Source organism: Candoia aspera, chromosome 3 (genome assembly GCF_035149785.1).
Source record: "Candoia aspera isolate rCanAsp1 chromosome 3, rCanAsp1.hap2, whole genome shotgun sequence".
NCBI classification, from domain to species: domain Eukaryota; kingdom Metazoa; phylum Chordata; class Lepidosauria; order Squamata; family Boidae; genus Candoia; species Candoia aspera.
In genome coordinates this window covers 138,909,747-138,925,483 of record NC_086155.1, presented here as the reverse complement: position 1 = coordinate 138,925,483, position 15,737 = coordinate 138,909,747, and positions in this window count along the sequence as shown.

The window sequence follows — 15,737 nt, the reverse complement described above, 5'->3', positions numbered from 1 at the left end:
AAGCCTCACATAAAGCAAATAGGGATGACAAAGGTGTGAGTTACCGTCTTCATGCATCCTGGTGCAAGAAATTGGCAGATCTGTTAATCTAGCCAAGCTCTTCTGGCCTTCCTCAGCTAAATCAAGAAGAATCACAGGATTGTGCACCTCCTGTCTCAGGGGAAGTTCTACCTTATCAAGTTATAGTTACATACACGACATCAGAAGTTTTCTAAACAAAGAGCAGCCACACCTTACTGGGATTCAGTTGCCAACTGCACTATCCAGACCTTCACAGCCTCCAAGCACAGGGTCAAGACTTCCCCTGCGTTTCCTGTTTATACTGATTTATGAAGTGATCTGGTTACAAAAAAACTGAGAAATGCTTCTTAAAGAGTTAGTTTTAGAGCTAGTTGTAAGGTCAAATGAGAATACTTCGTGCAACAAGTTGAAACAATAAAGGCACAAAAGGAAGCTTTTCCTGTGATCATCCTCATTTATTTTCTATTTATTTATCGTATTTTCCCACCACCGATCTCAAAAAGAAGGTCCTCCTCCCAGAAGCCTTTGAGATTTTGAATGTAAATATATTCTGGATGAACTATAAATGTTTCATCTTTGAACTGGAAAAAGTGTTATTTGAGGGTAACCAGGGGTGAGGGTGGGAGAGGGAGAGTCAAAAACATTGGGATAGTAGTCATAACCACACAATAAAAACCCTACTCCTTTTTTACATGTATCGTACACTTGACATTTTAAAAATTGGCAAAGTTTAAATCACGTGGTTGCAGCCACCATCTTGCCTTTTTTATTCCCTCCTGTGGATGCCCTGTATCAAACATTAAATAACTGAGCTTGCATAGAGAAAACAAATAATCAGAGATCCTAAATCAGGCTACACAATCCAGGAATAAATCATAAGTCATTTCACTATGCATACAATCTCAGAATGCATAAATCCTCGTATAGATTTCTAGCTAAATTTATTTACCTATTCCTTAGAGACAAACAGATTTGCTGAAACAGAAGGTTCCTCTTTGTATTCCTGGATTGCCCAGATTTTTTAGTGGCTCAGGAATAATATTAACTTAGCGCTTTTTCCCAGCTCCAATGCACTGTTATTTCTAGTTTCTCTCCTTCCTTCCACAGAACTGACAGCAGTCCCTTCCCCCCGCCCCCCACAAAGCAACAAAAGCTCTTCCACCTTACTATGAAGGGGATGGGGAAAATTGTTTGTTGCTACGTGCTCCCCAGCATGTCCCAATAAGAAGGATCCCATTTGAGGCAGAGGAATGTGGATACCCTGTCTAGAAAGTAGCTGCTATCAATCTTTTCTTGAGTGAAGGCTGGCTTTTATTTTTAATGGGTGATACCTACCCTATCTCTTTGGGATACACTGGATGTGAAACAGCTAAATGAACAGAACACAGTGTTCAAGAGTCTTTGCTTCATAATGAAAGGAAAATGGCTTGAGGGTCATTTGCCTGCAATTTACAACAGAGCTTGCGCTTGACTAAACAAAGACACCTCCAGCTTGTAAGTTTTTTTGGTTGCCCAGTTCTAATTCTTTTATTATAAACAACATGCACAACTATAATGATTTCTGCCGTCCAGCCAATGTACCACTTTCCGCATGTCTGCTGAAGTGTATCCATTCATACTAAGCAGCAAAACATTGCCGTGTGAAATTATAAAACTAGTTGGGAAGTGCTTTAAAGATCAGGAAAACATTCTCTTGGAAGAGTGACTTCCCATGCTTTTCCCATAATCTAAATTGTTCTCCCTTGAAATCTGCAAATAACATTAAAGGATGAGGAAGATTTCAGTGAATAATAAGTTTTAGTGATTGTTTAGAAGCAGAGCTCAATACATGGAAATTTTGCAGTACTAAAAGTTTATGCAAAGTGCATTCCAAATGATATTTCAAAGCAGCTCTGAACAAATATGTTATAAATTAAATTCATTACTGATATTTCTATGCCACTCTACTCCAAACAGCATAGAAAAATTCTAAATCCCATTTTTGTTTCTCTAGATACCAAATGCCTATACACTAATTTGATAAATAAATGAAAAGATAAGGTAAATATTTTAATTAGTTCACTAATAGCCTGCCATGAACAACATATAGTCGCACCTGCAACTGTCTAATTACATTATTTCTTGATGGGCTTTTCTGTGCAGAACAGACAAAGAGAATCAATCTGAAACAAGTTAGCTGAAACAAGAAGTGCTAGTGATGTAATGCAAATGTTGACATTATGAGCCACATTAGTGATGACGTGAGTAATCCATTAGTCCACAGTTTTTAAAAACACTGTAGTAGAAACTTGTAATATTTTGGAGATAGCAATTCTTCGTGGCTGACTTTTTCACCAATATATGATTGCCTTCATACACAGTTCTGAAACTCACCACATTAGCTCATATATTCACCAGGAGAAGGGATAATTGAAATAAGATGGTGTAGGATAAATTGGATAATTTGTTGTTCAGTTGCTAAGTTGTGTCTGACTCTTTGTGACACCATGGGCCATAGCATGCCAGGCCTTTCTGTCCTCCATTGTCTCCCAGAGTTCACTCAAATTCATGTTCATTGCATCGGTGATGCTATCTAACCATCTCATCCTCTGCCGTCCCCTTCTCCTTTTGCCTTCAGTCTTTCCCAGCATCAGGGTCTTTTCCAGTGAGTCCTCTCTTCTCATTAGGTGACCAAAGTATTTGAGCTTCAGCTTCAGTAACTCTCCTTCCAAAGAACAGTCAGGGTTGATTTCCTTTAGGATTGACTGATTTGACCTCCTTGCAGTCCAAGGGAAGAGTCTTCTCCAGGACCACAGTTTGAAAGCATCAATTCTTCGGCACTCAGCCTTCCTTATGGTCCAACTCTCACAGCCATACATCACTACTGGGAAAACCATAGCTTTGATTATACAGACCTTTGTATGTATGTATGTTTGGACTGGAGAAGGAAATGGCAACCCACTCCAGTATCCTTGCCAAGAAAACCCCATGGACAGTATAAAAAAAAATTGGATAATACTTCCCCCTTAAAAAATAAAAACGGGTACACAAGTAGAGTTTCTGCACAGACATTTGCACAGAAGTTACAGACTGCATTAGATACCATTTTTTCTTGCTTCTGCAAGAAGATAGACAGGATCTATAAAGTGCCCTATGTTCCAGGAAAAAGAATATTTTAAATGTTTTTATTAACTCCACATGCTTTAAGCATACTAGTCCTCACTTACCGACAGGGCCACAACTAGGGGGGGGGCAACCGAGGCATGTGCCCCAGGCGCCGCGCTGGTGGGGAGCCAAAATGATCGTGGAATCCATGTTTGCCCCAGGTGACAAAGACCCAAGTTGCGGCCCTGCTTACCAATTACAACTGGGACTGGCAACGCTGTTGCTAGGCAATGCAGTCATAAAGTGAAACATCACATGGCCACACCGACTTATGACGTCAGTTCTGGCTGCAGTCATGAAGCAAACCACTCACTGTCATTAAATGCGACATCACATGACTGTGACTTGCGACTTCCTGCCGGATTCCCAATTGACTTTGCTTGTCGGAAGCCAGCAAGGAAGGTTGGAAATGGCAATCACGTGACCACAGGATGCGATGACTGTCATAAACGTGTGCCGGTTGCCAAGTGCCTGAATCGCAATCAAGTGACCATGGGGATGCTGTGACGGCCACAACTTCAAGAACCACAACTACTCCTTTTTCAGTGCCGTTGTAACTTCAAATGGTTGCTGAACAAGCAGTTGGTAAGCAAGGACTACCTACATATTAAAGTTCTTCTGGGGGAAGATTCCATCATGTGTTTAACTCTCCTGTTGCAGGAAATAGGATTTAAATGCATATTTTTAAAATTAATATAATTCTTTTTATTTTTATATTTAAATGTTAGAAGATGACTGTGGGGGTTTAAACCTATTTCATCCATAAAAGTTAACAGTATAAAAGCAGCTCATTTTTGATAAATCTTGAAATTGCAATTATATTTTTAAAAAATAACAGTAATACTAATCGCAAATTGCACATCTTTTTACAGTTCATAGCTCATTAAAAGCTGTAAACTCAAATAATAAAATTATAAATCATAGTCATATGATATACACAGCAATCCAAAAAAGTCCCCATTCAGTAGCAAGCAGCTGTAAACAATTATACATATACATTTAGAGGTGACATGAGTGGTTTCAATAATGAGGCATCCTGGAATTCAGAGGTCTGTAGGGAAAGAGCTATGCTACTGTGCCTTAAGCCCCCAGGGCTTATCTCAAAGCATGGGCAAACCAGTACAGTCAATCTGAAGGAAGTCCTTCAAGGAACATGATCCAAAACTAGTTAGGGTTTTAAACTTTGAATTGGGCCCCAAACAATGGAAGCTGTCTTATATCTAGCCAAACCACTGGTTAATTCTAACACAGTAATATAGCTACTCATTTTTGGTTTGTTTGTTAGATTTATATTCTGCTCCTCCTTCAGGAGCTCAGGGTGGTGCACAGTGTCCCTTCTTCCCATTTTTTCTCCATGACGACAATCCTGTGAGCTGAGATAGCATGGGTAACCCAAAATCAGCCAGTGAGCATCACTGGCTAAGGGTGGACTTGAACCTGGGTTTTCCTAATCTTAGTCCAACACCTCAGCCTATACACCACACACTGTCTCACATCAACCCTCTAGGGATTTGAATAGAAGTTCTCCAGGTCTCTCTGGAAATGCTGGTAACCATACCTGGGGCATTTTTCCCAGGAAGCATAAGCCTTACCACTAAGTCACAGGTATCCCAAACAAATTAATAGCAGCCTATGCAACTGGCATAATGTAGGTGTCTTATGACCACTGCACTTTTCCACTGCACTTTTAGTGTCTAGTCAGTATGCTTGATATTGGTTCCTCAGGAACCATACAGTCTTATCTAAGATCAGCTACAAATCATCCAGAGTTGTCAGTTTCTCACCACCAGCAACTCTGTCTTGTATGGATTAAGCCTCGGCATGCTTCAGCGAAACATCCAAGAATGTTTCTCACAGAGGGTGTGGCAAATAATGCTTAAAGCCTGCCAGACCTGACTGACAGCTTAGCTGAAAAACTTGAAATGCTTAGCAATTTTGCTTCAGGTACAGCAATGCAGCAGGCACTTTTTCTCAAAGCTGTATGTGTTACTTACCTCACAATAGGGCCTTTCAGCTGTGAGACAGGAAACATAATCATCTGCTGTTAAAGTATTTGCTTTTCTCGGTATTTTCTTGAACTCCTCTCTGTTATTGAAGATAGATTTAGGAACTATTTCTAGATGCAAACAACGTATTAAACCACAAACAAGCAAACTGTACTGTAGCTTCATGCAGGGATGTGCAGTTTCTGTTGTGATAAGGGCTGCACAAGACTATGCATGATATGCTGAAGACTATGCCCCAAAAGTGTTTAGGGCTTTTAGGAGGGAGCTAAATAGGGCTTTTAAGGAGCTAAACAGGTGCCTTTAAAACTCAGGTTGCCAATGTTGCCCCTTAAAACTCACTAAAACATGCAGAACATGGCCCAATTATTAGCACAGGTAGTCCTCGACTTACGACCATTTATTTAGCGACCATTCAAAGTTACAACAGCACTGGAAAAAGTGACTTATGACCAGTCCTTGCACCTACGACCATTGCAACGTCCCCACGGTCATGTGATCATTGTTTGGGTGCTCGGCAACCATCATGCATTTATGATGGTTGCAGCATCCTGTGGTCACGTGTTTGCCATTTGCAACCTTCCCAGCCAGCTTCTGACAAGCAAAGTCAATGGGGAAGCCAGCAGGAAAGGTCGCAAGTCATGGTCACATGATGTCTTGCTTAATGACCATGGTGATTCACTTAATGACTGAGGCAGAAAAGGTCGTAAAATCAGGTGCAGTCACATGATGCCTCACTTAATGAATTTTCCAGTCCCTATTGTGATTGTAAGTTGAGGACTATCTGTATTAATAATAAATCTAGTAGTAACTGGCACATAATGGTGACTCACAATGTAGTGCTAAGCATCTGAAATCTAGAGCATGCTGTGGCATTGAACAAGAGTTAAGGAGAAATTATGGGTTGGGCCCGCTCATTTCTCATAGTCTAAAACTATAAAACCTCAAACTCAAATAAATATATATGTAACATTTTTTGTGTCATTATTGTTTACACTGTTAGCAGCAGTACTAATAACAGTAGCTAAATTAAAACTTTTAACTGGCATTTTCACCGTAACTCAGTATACAAAAAGTCTAGTGATTCAATCAGTATAGAATGCCTTGTGAAGGAAATTCCCTTTCTTCATGGGAACCGGCCATGCTGTGTTTATATGACTAAGTCTCAGTGCTTCTTGTTGCCTGCATGATTTTTACCTGCCTGCCTTCTGAGGAATTTCTCTCTTAGCAATCTGCAAGCACCTGACTGTGGTGTGAAAGAAAACAGAAAGAATCCAATTCGTGCAACAGACTAATGTCAAACAAGCAATGCCTTCATATAGGGTCTACATTCTTTTTAGGCCCTGGGAACACCTTGCAAAACAAAACAAAGCAAAGCAAAGCCACCTGAAATCTTAAGAGGTTGCCAGCATTTTTGTTTGCAGACCACCAAACTCGTATTAAAACTCTCTCTTTGAGGAACAACAGTTCACTTTTACTGTATTGCTTCTTCATGCCTTTCAGGTCTAGTCCATGAGCCTTACCACACCTCCACTCTTTGGGTTCACAAGTTCTCCTCAGATGTGTCGCTCACACTGCTGCAGACCTGGGGAACACAGCAGGGACTCAGCCTCCCCAGACAGAAAACAGAGTTCTAGAAATACACATAGAAATGCCTATTGCTCCTGGAGTATCAGCGCAACAGAACTCAAAAATCTCATTTCCTGAACTTGCTGAGCAGCTCCTTTCAACACGACACTACCAAATTACTGGTGGTGGCAGGACAAGCTAGCTATCTCTTACAGTACCTCTCAGCTACATAACAATCACTTATTTGTTGGCCTTTCCCAACTAGCATCTAACCATGGAAAAAACATGCCCTGGCAACACTTTTTTTCTGTTCCCATGACATTGCCTTCATTTAATCCCCAACCTTAAATGATTCTTAGCTGTATCAGTACTGTTTTCCCTCATCCGCCAACAGCAATCAATGGCATTTTCAAGGTGTATAAAATCCCATGTGGTTCAGTGACTGTTCCATTGGTGGTGCAGTCAAGTGATCTGTCTAGTGGCAACTTCAGACTGCTGGGCATGCCTCCTTCCCTCTGGTCCCTGGGCACTCCCCCACATCTTTTTTATTAATTAATTGATCAATGAATGCATAGAAATGGCAATTAACATCCATAAAAACCGTTGTCAAGAAGTAGAGGAAAGCAGCATCCAATTCAAAATAGCATTAAAGAATGGGTTGGAAATTGTATGGTGTATCCTGTGAATAAGCCACATATTGCTGTTTTGAGGGGGAGGAAATAGTATAGTCTGGCTTGTAGACTGATTTAACTACTATCCATTTGCTCTTTCTTACTGAAGGTGGGAACAGAAATTCTATTATCGCAGCTTGGAAAAACCCTACATCAATTATTAGACAACAACTATTTGGTCCCCAAGACTTTTCTCTTTGAAGAGTTATTACCCAGGACTTGAGGACTAGCAAGAAAGCAAAGATTGTAGAGTTTATAATACCATAAAGTGAGGAGCAAAGAGCAAAGTGAATCAGAATTGATGTTTAGAGACGAATCAAATGAAATACTGTAGAGGCTGTGCCTCGAGGCAATACTGTATGGCTTAGTTAGAAATTATAAAATGTGTGAGAAGAATAGGGGAAAGGGTAAAATAGAAAGTCAAGGTGGCAACAGCCACGCTTCGAATAAAACACGGACTCACTTAGGGGGTCTAAGGATTTCCGGCTTTATTGAAACGGAATGCATGCAGAGAGAAAGACGGGAATGCGGGAGTGGTGGCAGGGTGTCCCGTTTATACCCCGGTGGCGGACCTTGTCCTCCTCCACCCCCTATGGTCCCCCAAGCCAGGTCCGGATGGGTGATTAGGGTGGTAATGTGTCCGGTGATGGGTGACTTGGGCGATCTCCCACGATCTTCTTTGTCATTCTTGCCTTCGTCCTGTGCAGGTGCGTCCCTCGGGGTAATGGGTGGGAGTTCTCCCGGCGTGCTGATGGTTATCCTGTCCGGTCTGAGGTGCACTTCTATTGTCCTGGTGATTTACTCATGGGCTTGGGTGCTTAAGGGATAATGTGTGTGTTTAAGGGATGATGGTTCTCCCTTCCCCTTTCCTGATGTGCATGTTCCCCGTTGTGGTGCACTTATGCCTTGCAACGGGGAACATGACATCTGGCTTGTAGACTGATTTAACTACTATCCATTTGCTCTTTCTTACTGAAGGTGGGAACAGAAATTCTATTATCACAGCTTGGAAAAACCCTACATCAATTATTAGACAACAACTATTTGGTCCCCAAGACTTTTCTCTTTGAAGAGTTATTACCCAGGACTTGAGGACTAGTAAGAAAGCAAAGATTGCAGAGTTTATAATACCATAAAGTGAGGAGCAAAGAGCAAAGTGAATCAGAATTGATGTTTAGAGACGAATCAAATGAAATACTGTAGAGGCAGTGCCTCGAGGCAATACTGTATGGCGTAGTTAGAAATTATAAAATGTGTGAGAAGAATAGGGGAAAGGGTAAAATAGAAAGTCAAGGTGGCAATCAGTTTTGAACAATCACTCACATAAGCTCATGTCATTAACACTGTTGGCAGGAGCTGAGGGGAGGTACTTATTCCTGAGCTTGGGTACCGTCTATTTGCCAATAAATACTTCGTGGAAAACAATCTCTCTTATTTCATGTGTTTTTGAAAGGCTACAACCATGAGGATGTCTGACAGTGTTGTGAAAGGAGTAAATATTGTATCAGACATTCTTGATCAACAGAAAGCTTCAAGAGGGTAGTTTCAAAGGATGTACCGGGTATATTGTGAAATAATTCTCCTTCAATAATAGAGTATCATCTGAAAAAGCAATTCTGGTGTTCCCCATAAGCAAAGGTTATGAAGAAGAAAAAAAAGCTTGCCAGGCATATACTGTAATCTCAATTTCAGTAAGAGTAAAAACACATTTCTATATTCTTGTTCCTTGCACAGCCTTAAGTAAAGCAGCATGTGTTTAGGATCCTAACAAGACATTTGTGTGCATTATGGCAGTCATAAAGAACAAGGTCAGGTTTGTAACTTATCTGCCTTTTAAACATTGTTTGGCATATTCACTGGCAAACTAAATTGTTCCACAAGAATGTAAGAAAAATAGCCCACTATAGGTACAGAATTATTTGTAGATACATGTTTTCTTTCTTTCTTTCTTTCTTTCTTTTTTTCTGATTTAATGCACATTCATCATTAAGAAATAGTCTCACAGAAATGAATGATTCTGGTAGGACTTCTCCAACAGCTGCTTATGTTGAATCCGACAATATCTTCTTAAAGTATCCTGACATTATAAGAGAACAAAATTAACAAAAAGAAATTTAAAAAAAGAATAAAGGGCCTAACACATTGAACCAAAGATCCATAAAACCCTGCTCTATATAACACAGGCTAGGCAAATATTTCCAATAAATTGACACATAGAATAAGAAGACTGTAAGTTTTCTTTGCAAGTTGTGGACTATATGTGAACAATCTGTGACAATGTAACTGCATTAATCTTCCAGTGTTATTTGTACAGTATTCCTTTCCTGTTTCAAATCTCCTTTGTTTGCAGTTACTGTATGGCTGAGGAATTCCAGAGAATATTTTGAAGACTTCTGGCATATTGGTAATATTGTCCTTATTTACCAAAATGGAGCTAATGATGCAGTGAAATAAATGTCAGCTCTTGACTTCAAGATCTTAGATGGGTAGGGGTCCTGTAGGTGGCAATATGTATTTTCACTTGCTTAAATGTGAGAAGCCACATTTCTTTCTGCTCATCCTGCTGAGATGGGCATCAACAGAGCTCTGTTCCAGTGGTACTGCTGGAATCGGGAAGTAGAGAGGCATCAGATGTTGTAGCCCAAGGGCTCTTTCTTCAGCCAACTCCCAGTTCTGGTCCCTTCCTTACTTTCTCATTCTAAAGGCAAAAACTGTGGTTTGTTCCAACCATACACCTCCTCCTCTGTTCTACTCCTGTAGGAGAACTGCCCATTCAGGAAAGTCTGCTCCTCCCTTGCAGGTGAATGGCCCATTCAGGAAGTGGCCACATGTGTGAAGAAGCACTGTTTCGTCCAAGATTCTGGTTTCTTATCAGGTGTCTTTTTCAGAACAAAACATAGTTTGTAACTGATGAATGGTAATCCCTCTGTAAATGGTGTATATGCTTTACTATCAGGCATCCACAGAGCTGCTAGTTCTAACATGAATTACATTTCTTTCACACAAGCAATTTTCTGTTTGGCATTCAGAGCTTGTTTCCAAGAGGTGTGGCTTTTTTTAAACAAAAAGTATTAATGAGTCACACCTACTTGGATAGTTAAGCTATGGGTCCTGCCCTAAGGAGTGCCAGTGTTCCTGTTTTGTTTCTCCTCCTTGCTGCACATAAGTCTTAATTCCTTTTTTTTTTTTGCTGAAACTTCTTCATCCATAATTTTACCACTACTAACCAAAAAGTGCCAGCAGATTCTGTTGTAATGCATTCATATTTTGTCAATATTGTTGCTATGGCTCAGACATTGAAGATCAAAGAACTGTGCTTTGAACCCATTTATAATGTAGGGTGAGATAACATCCAGTCTTGAGTAACATCAGCTTGCCAGTTGACTCTGGCAACTTCCCAGTTTTAATTAGATGTCAGGTGTGTCTTTTTGTATTGATAAACAGCATGGAATTCAAAGCTGGAAGCAGCTAACTTAGAAATGGAATTTTTGTACACCTCCAACCTGCAAAGTTTACTTCAAACCCAAAAAGTTTCAGATAGATATCATCTGCACTGAAGTTTTATGTTGGGATGAAAAGGTGTGGACAAAGAAAGAATCTGGGAAAGGCAGATAGAAAATGTGATATAAGCCATACGGACCCTCATCGGTGCAAGCATTTAATTGATGAAAGAGATAGCAACAAAACAGATCGATGATTTGCCTAGGCTGATGCTGAAATACTTTTGAACTCTGAAAAAAATTATGAATGATCTGCATAACCAGGTGAAGAAACAGATAATTGGGATGAAGGGGGAATACCTGCCAGGTTTTAAAAGGTGTAAAGTTGTAACTTTCATTTTACAGGAAGAATCAGTCCTCCCTGTAGGACATGCCTCCTCCCTCTGAACACCAATCTTGGGAAAGGCAAAGAAATGAAAAGAAATAAATCAGGCAACAACATCAAGAAATTAAGCAGGGTGGAGCAACATCAAAGGCATGGACACCCACAGAACCCTTGAGGTTAAGCTCTGCAGTTTAAAGAAGAGTGATATAAAAATCTAATAAACAGGCTTGTAGAACAACAGAAAGATGGTTTCAAGCTGAGTGGCACCAATTTCAGGGCAAAACATGTGGAGGCAATTGGAGAAGTGAGATAAACTTGGAGGAAATCAGAGATTTAAACATAGGAACTCTAAGACGGAATATTTTCAAAATACAAACCAGGAAGCATGCTAAATATTTTCAGGAGGGAACTGCTGCATGAGTGGGCTCACCATAATAAATATCTATGTATCTACTGTAAAGTGTATCTCTGAAATCTTTCTCCAAAATTTGAGCATGAGAAAAACCATATCTACTCCAATTTCCCAGGAGCAGTTCTTTAATTTTTTAGAAAACTGGGTGGGTAATTTGCCTTCCTCCTTGCATCATGAACTTTAAATTAGGTAAAGGTACAAAGCATTCTTTTAAAAAAACTAAAACAGCAAACATATTCCTTCTATTAGTTTTATTTGATCATACCTTTAAGTCAAGAGTAGGCATTCTGAAGAATGCCAGATGTCTAGAAGTTTATCAGATTGTTCCACTCAACTTGCTAATAGCCAGGAACAGAGGGCATTTATTCCAAAGCATCTGGAGGGCATCAAGGTCTCTGCCTCTGACTTACATTAATTGAGTGGAAGGATGACCTAAAGATGAACAAACAATTCTTCAGTCTATAGTATTTGAAAATGTGAGATGAGAGACGGATAATTAACTCAGCATTCAGTACTGATATGTATACCTGTCAAAAGCATGTTCCAAAAAAATACCCATTGTGAGTCTTCTCTTTAAAATAGGACTGGGTCCACATTAATTTTGAAGTTAACAAGCTACAGATATGGGCAATTAAAATGGGAACAAGATCATGGGAAATTAAAGTTTTAAAACTTCTTCCTGCACTGTCCTTTTTATCCAACTTCTGCTCTAAGTCTTGTTTTAATATGGCATGATAGGCAAGTGGACTATGTATCCCCTGTATAAAGGTGCCTGCTATTTGAAGGCTTATGTAGCCCAAGTTGGTTGAAAGAGTGTTAGAAAATAGGGGCCTTGAAGTTGCCAATCAGTAATTAGAAATATTTGGATGGCAGACATCACAAGCTTGCTGATCAACTAACCAGCAGTCTTCTGTAGTAATTGTTTCCATGTTTGTCTCTATTATAAATTTGCATATAAAATGGTAGGAAAACATGGCTCCTCTTCTCTGATGCTGTCTACATGGCCAGGCTCCAGGCTAATTCTAAACAAGCAGGGAAGGTAGGCAGAATAAAAGCCCCATGGGAGACTCTGTTGTTGGATTCAGACACTAAAGAGATTTCTTTGGTTTGGCCAAGAGTAATGTATAAACCCAGCTACTATGGTTTATAGATTAGGACTGATGGCTTCATATAATGCCTGAACTTACCTAATGGTGTTTATTTAGCTATGGTTAAGCAATTCATGGTTCAACACAATATATAAACCATGTTTATAACTACTGCTTCATCTATTTAATGTACTACTTGCTAGATTCACACATTATACTATGCCAAAATGCGCTTTACCCATTTGTGGCTTAGTGCATTCGCCAGCCTGGTGGAGTAGATAAGGTATTGGACCAAAAACTGGGAGCCTGAGTTCTAATTCTCCTTACAACATGAAAGCTAACTGGGCCAGGTGCTCTTTCTCAGCCCAACCCACCTGACAGAGTTGTTGGAGGAAAATAGGAGGAGGGAGCATTATATATACATGACCTTCAGTTGTACAAAATAAAGGCAGAATAGAAATAGAACAATACAGAAATATGTGTAAATCCAATGTAAACCCAGCCAGTGTAGTTTTAAGCTACATTTTATAGTTTAATATGTGAAGACACAGAATTGTTGCTTATTCAGTAATGTTTAAGAGAATGCAGTCAATCTTAAAGGTGTAATTTGATCATCTTCAGCTGTTTGGTATGTCTCTGAATATGAAAAGGAATTCTGTCAGATGCTTGCAAAGAAAAAAGTGGGCTGAGGCTGCAATCTTGTCACTGGGAAAAAAAGTAACCTTCTGCCCTCCAGACATTTTAGATAACTCCTCATTCCTTTCCCACTGGATCACGCTGGCTGGAGCTGATCAGTGTTGTGGTCCAAACATTTAAAGGACACCTAGTTACTGCACACATTTACAGTCCCTATTAAACATAACGGAATACATCTGAGTAAATGAATGTGCATAAATGTGGCACTACAAAATGAATTACTCCATTTTTTCCCTTGAACAATGCAGGGATTACCTAATTAACAATGTGGTATTTGTTGTCCACTGCTAGGCCAAGAAACTTCTATAAGCGGCCAGGTATAAAGGGATGTCTGCAACTACGGGGTCAAAAAAGTCAATATGGCTATGCCACAACTATGCAACACACATTAAAAATGAGCGGGGTTTTGACTGTACAGGTAGTCCTCGCTTAATGACCACAATTGGGACCGGAATTTCAGTTGCTAAGCAATGCAGTCGTTAAGCAAATCCAACCTGATTTTACGACCATTTTTGCAGCAGTCGTTAAGTGAATCACATGGTTGTTTAAGTGAACCATGTTCCCCATTGATTTTGCTTGTCAGAAGCTGTCTGGGAAGGTCAAAAATTGCAATCACTTGATTGTGGGATGCTGCGACAGTTGTAAATGCAAACCAGTTGCCAAGTGCCTGAATTGTGATCATGTAACTGTGGGGATGCTGTGATGGTCGTAAATGTGAGGACTGGTCACAAGTCAGGTTTTAGCACTGTCGTTAAGTCTGATCCGTCACTAAACTAATGGTCATTAAGCAAGGACTACCTGTACAGTGCTGGTTCCATTTTGACTTTTCTGACCATCTCTTTGCATTCACCCCTGGAGATATAAAAGTGAATAGGGCTCTTGCAGTTTTAGTAGTTCGGTTAAAAAGTGTTCTACATAACTCTAATGGTGTAAAAGCTCCATCATTGTTGTTGTTTCAAATTCAGCCACACTTACAAAAGAAGTAAATTGTTGAAACTTCACATTCAAGTTCAGCTCTGAGAAAAAAAGTGCTGGCTCAGTTCTGCAGTTGATACAAAAGTTCCATCCTTAGTGTAAAAACCATTATTTGTACTTGTTCTTTGGTGTTCCATAGAGCAATTAGCTTGTCAAGGACAAATGTTTGCCCTCTGATGTCAGCACAGAGAAAATTAAATATGCTGACTGAAGTATTCGTATAATTAGACTTTATCAAATAAACTTTCTGACTCTGTTATTACTCGCTAACAGACCAAACAGAAAACAAGTGCAGGAGCAGGTTTTCTTCTTGAGGCAGACAACAGCCAATGGATGAAGGATGCCTGTCTCATGCTGGGCTGCAGCCAAGGTTATGTTAGCCCCAGCTGCCGCAGGGTGAAAGTCCCCACTCTGGTGCTGCATCTGAGGTAAATCAGCTATTTTTGCTCTGTACTGAGAATCTTCTTCACTTAGACCCGAAATGTCTTAGTGCGGGGAAAAAAAGATCAAAATGAAAACCATTTGGTTTTAAACCCTGAACGGAGCACCTCTGACCTTTCCCCAGGCCTATTTTGAGTGGCTGAGCAAAGCTCTGAAACGCCCATGCAATGATATAAGATGTTAAATATTTTTGAGCAAATGCAGCCAGCTTCCCCACCGTGCTGCATCAGTGCAACAAGCACATGTTTATGTGGATGTAAAATAGCTACCTCAGCAGAAGGCATTGGTTCTAGAAAGAAGGCCCATGCTGCCTGCAGCATCTTTCATTTTGGGGGGGGAAAAGGAACCCCACCTGCTTGGGTTGACAGCTGCTTCACAGCTGCTACTGGTAAAAATTGTGCCTCTTGTTACTCCCCTCTGGCCTCTTCTGTGACTTTAGGAACTAACCATTTAGATTTCTTTTAAGCTTTAAAGTAGCCGTGGGAGGTCTTGCCCAAAACAGCTGTAGAAGGGAGCATTTATTTCCCCACTCCTGTGGTATTTTCCACACTATACTTCTCTCTTCATCAAAAGCTGTTAATATATGGGCACAATAAAATTCCTGCAGTGATAGGGAAATTCAAGAGTTAATTGTGAGTTTTCCATGTCATGTGAAGGTTGGCCTTCAGGAAGCTCTGATGGATTAAGGTAAGAATTGTCCCAGTGCATTTCTTAGCATTCAACTGCCCATAAAATCAAATTGACACTTGGTATCTTGCATTTTAAGACCTGAAATGTTTATTATAATGCTTAATTGAATTTTGATTCTCTGCTTTAGATTTTTAAACAAAGAATTAGCATTTTATATTTTTCCTTGACTTGCCCAATTTTGTATCATGGCTCTGTCAGCTGA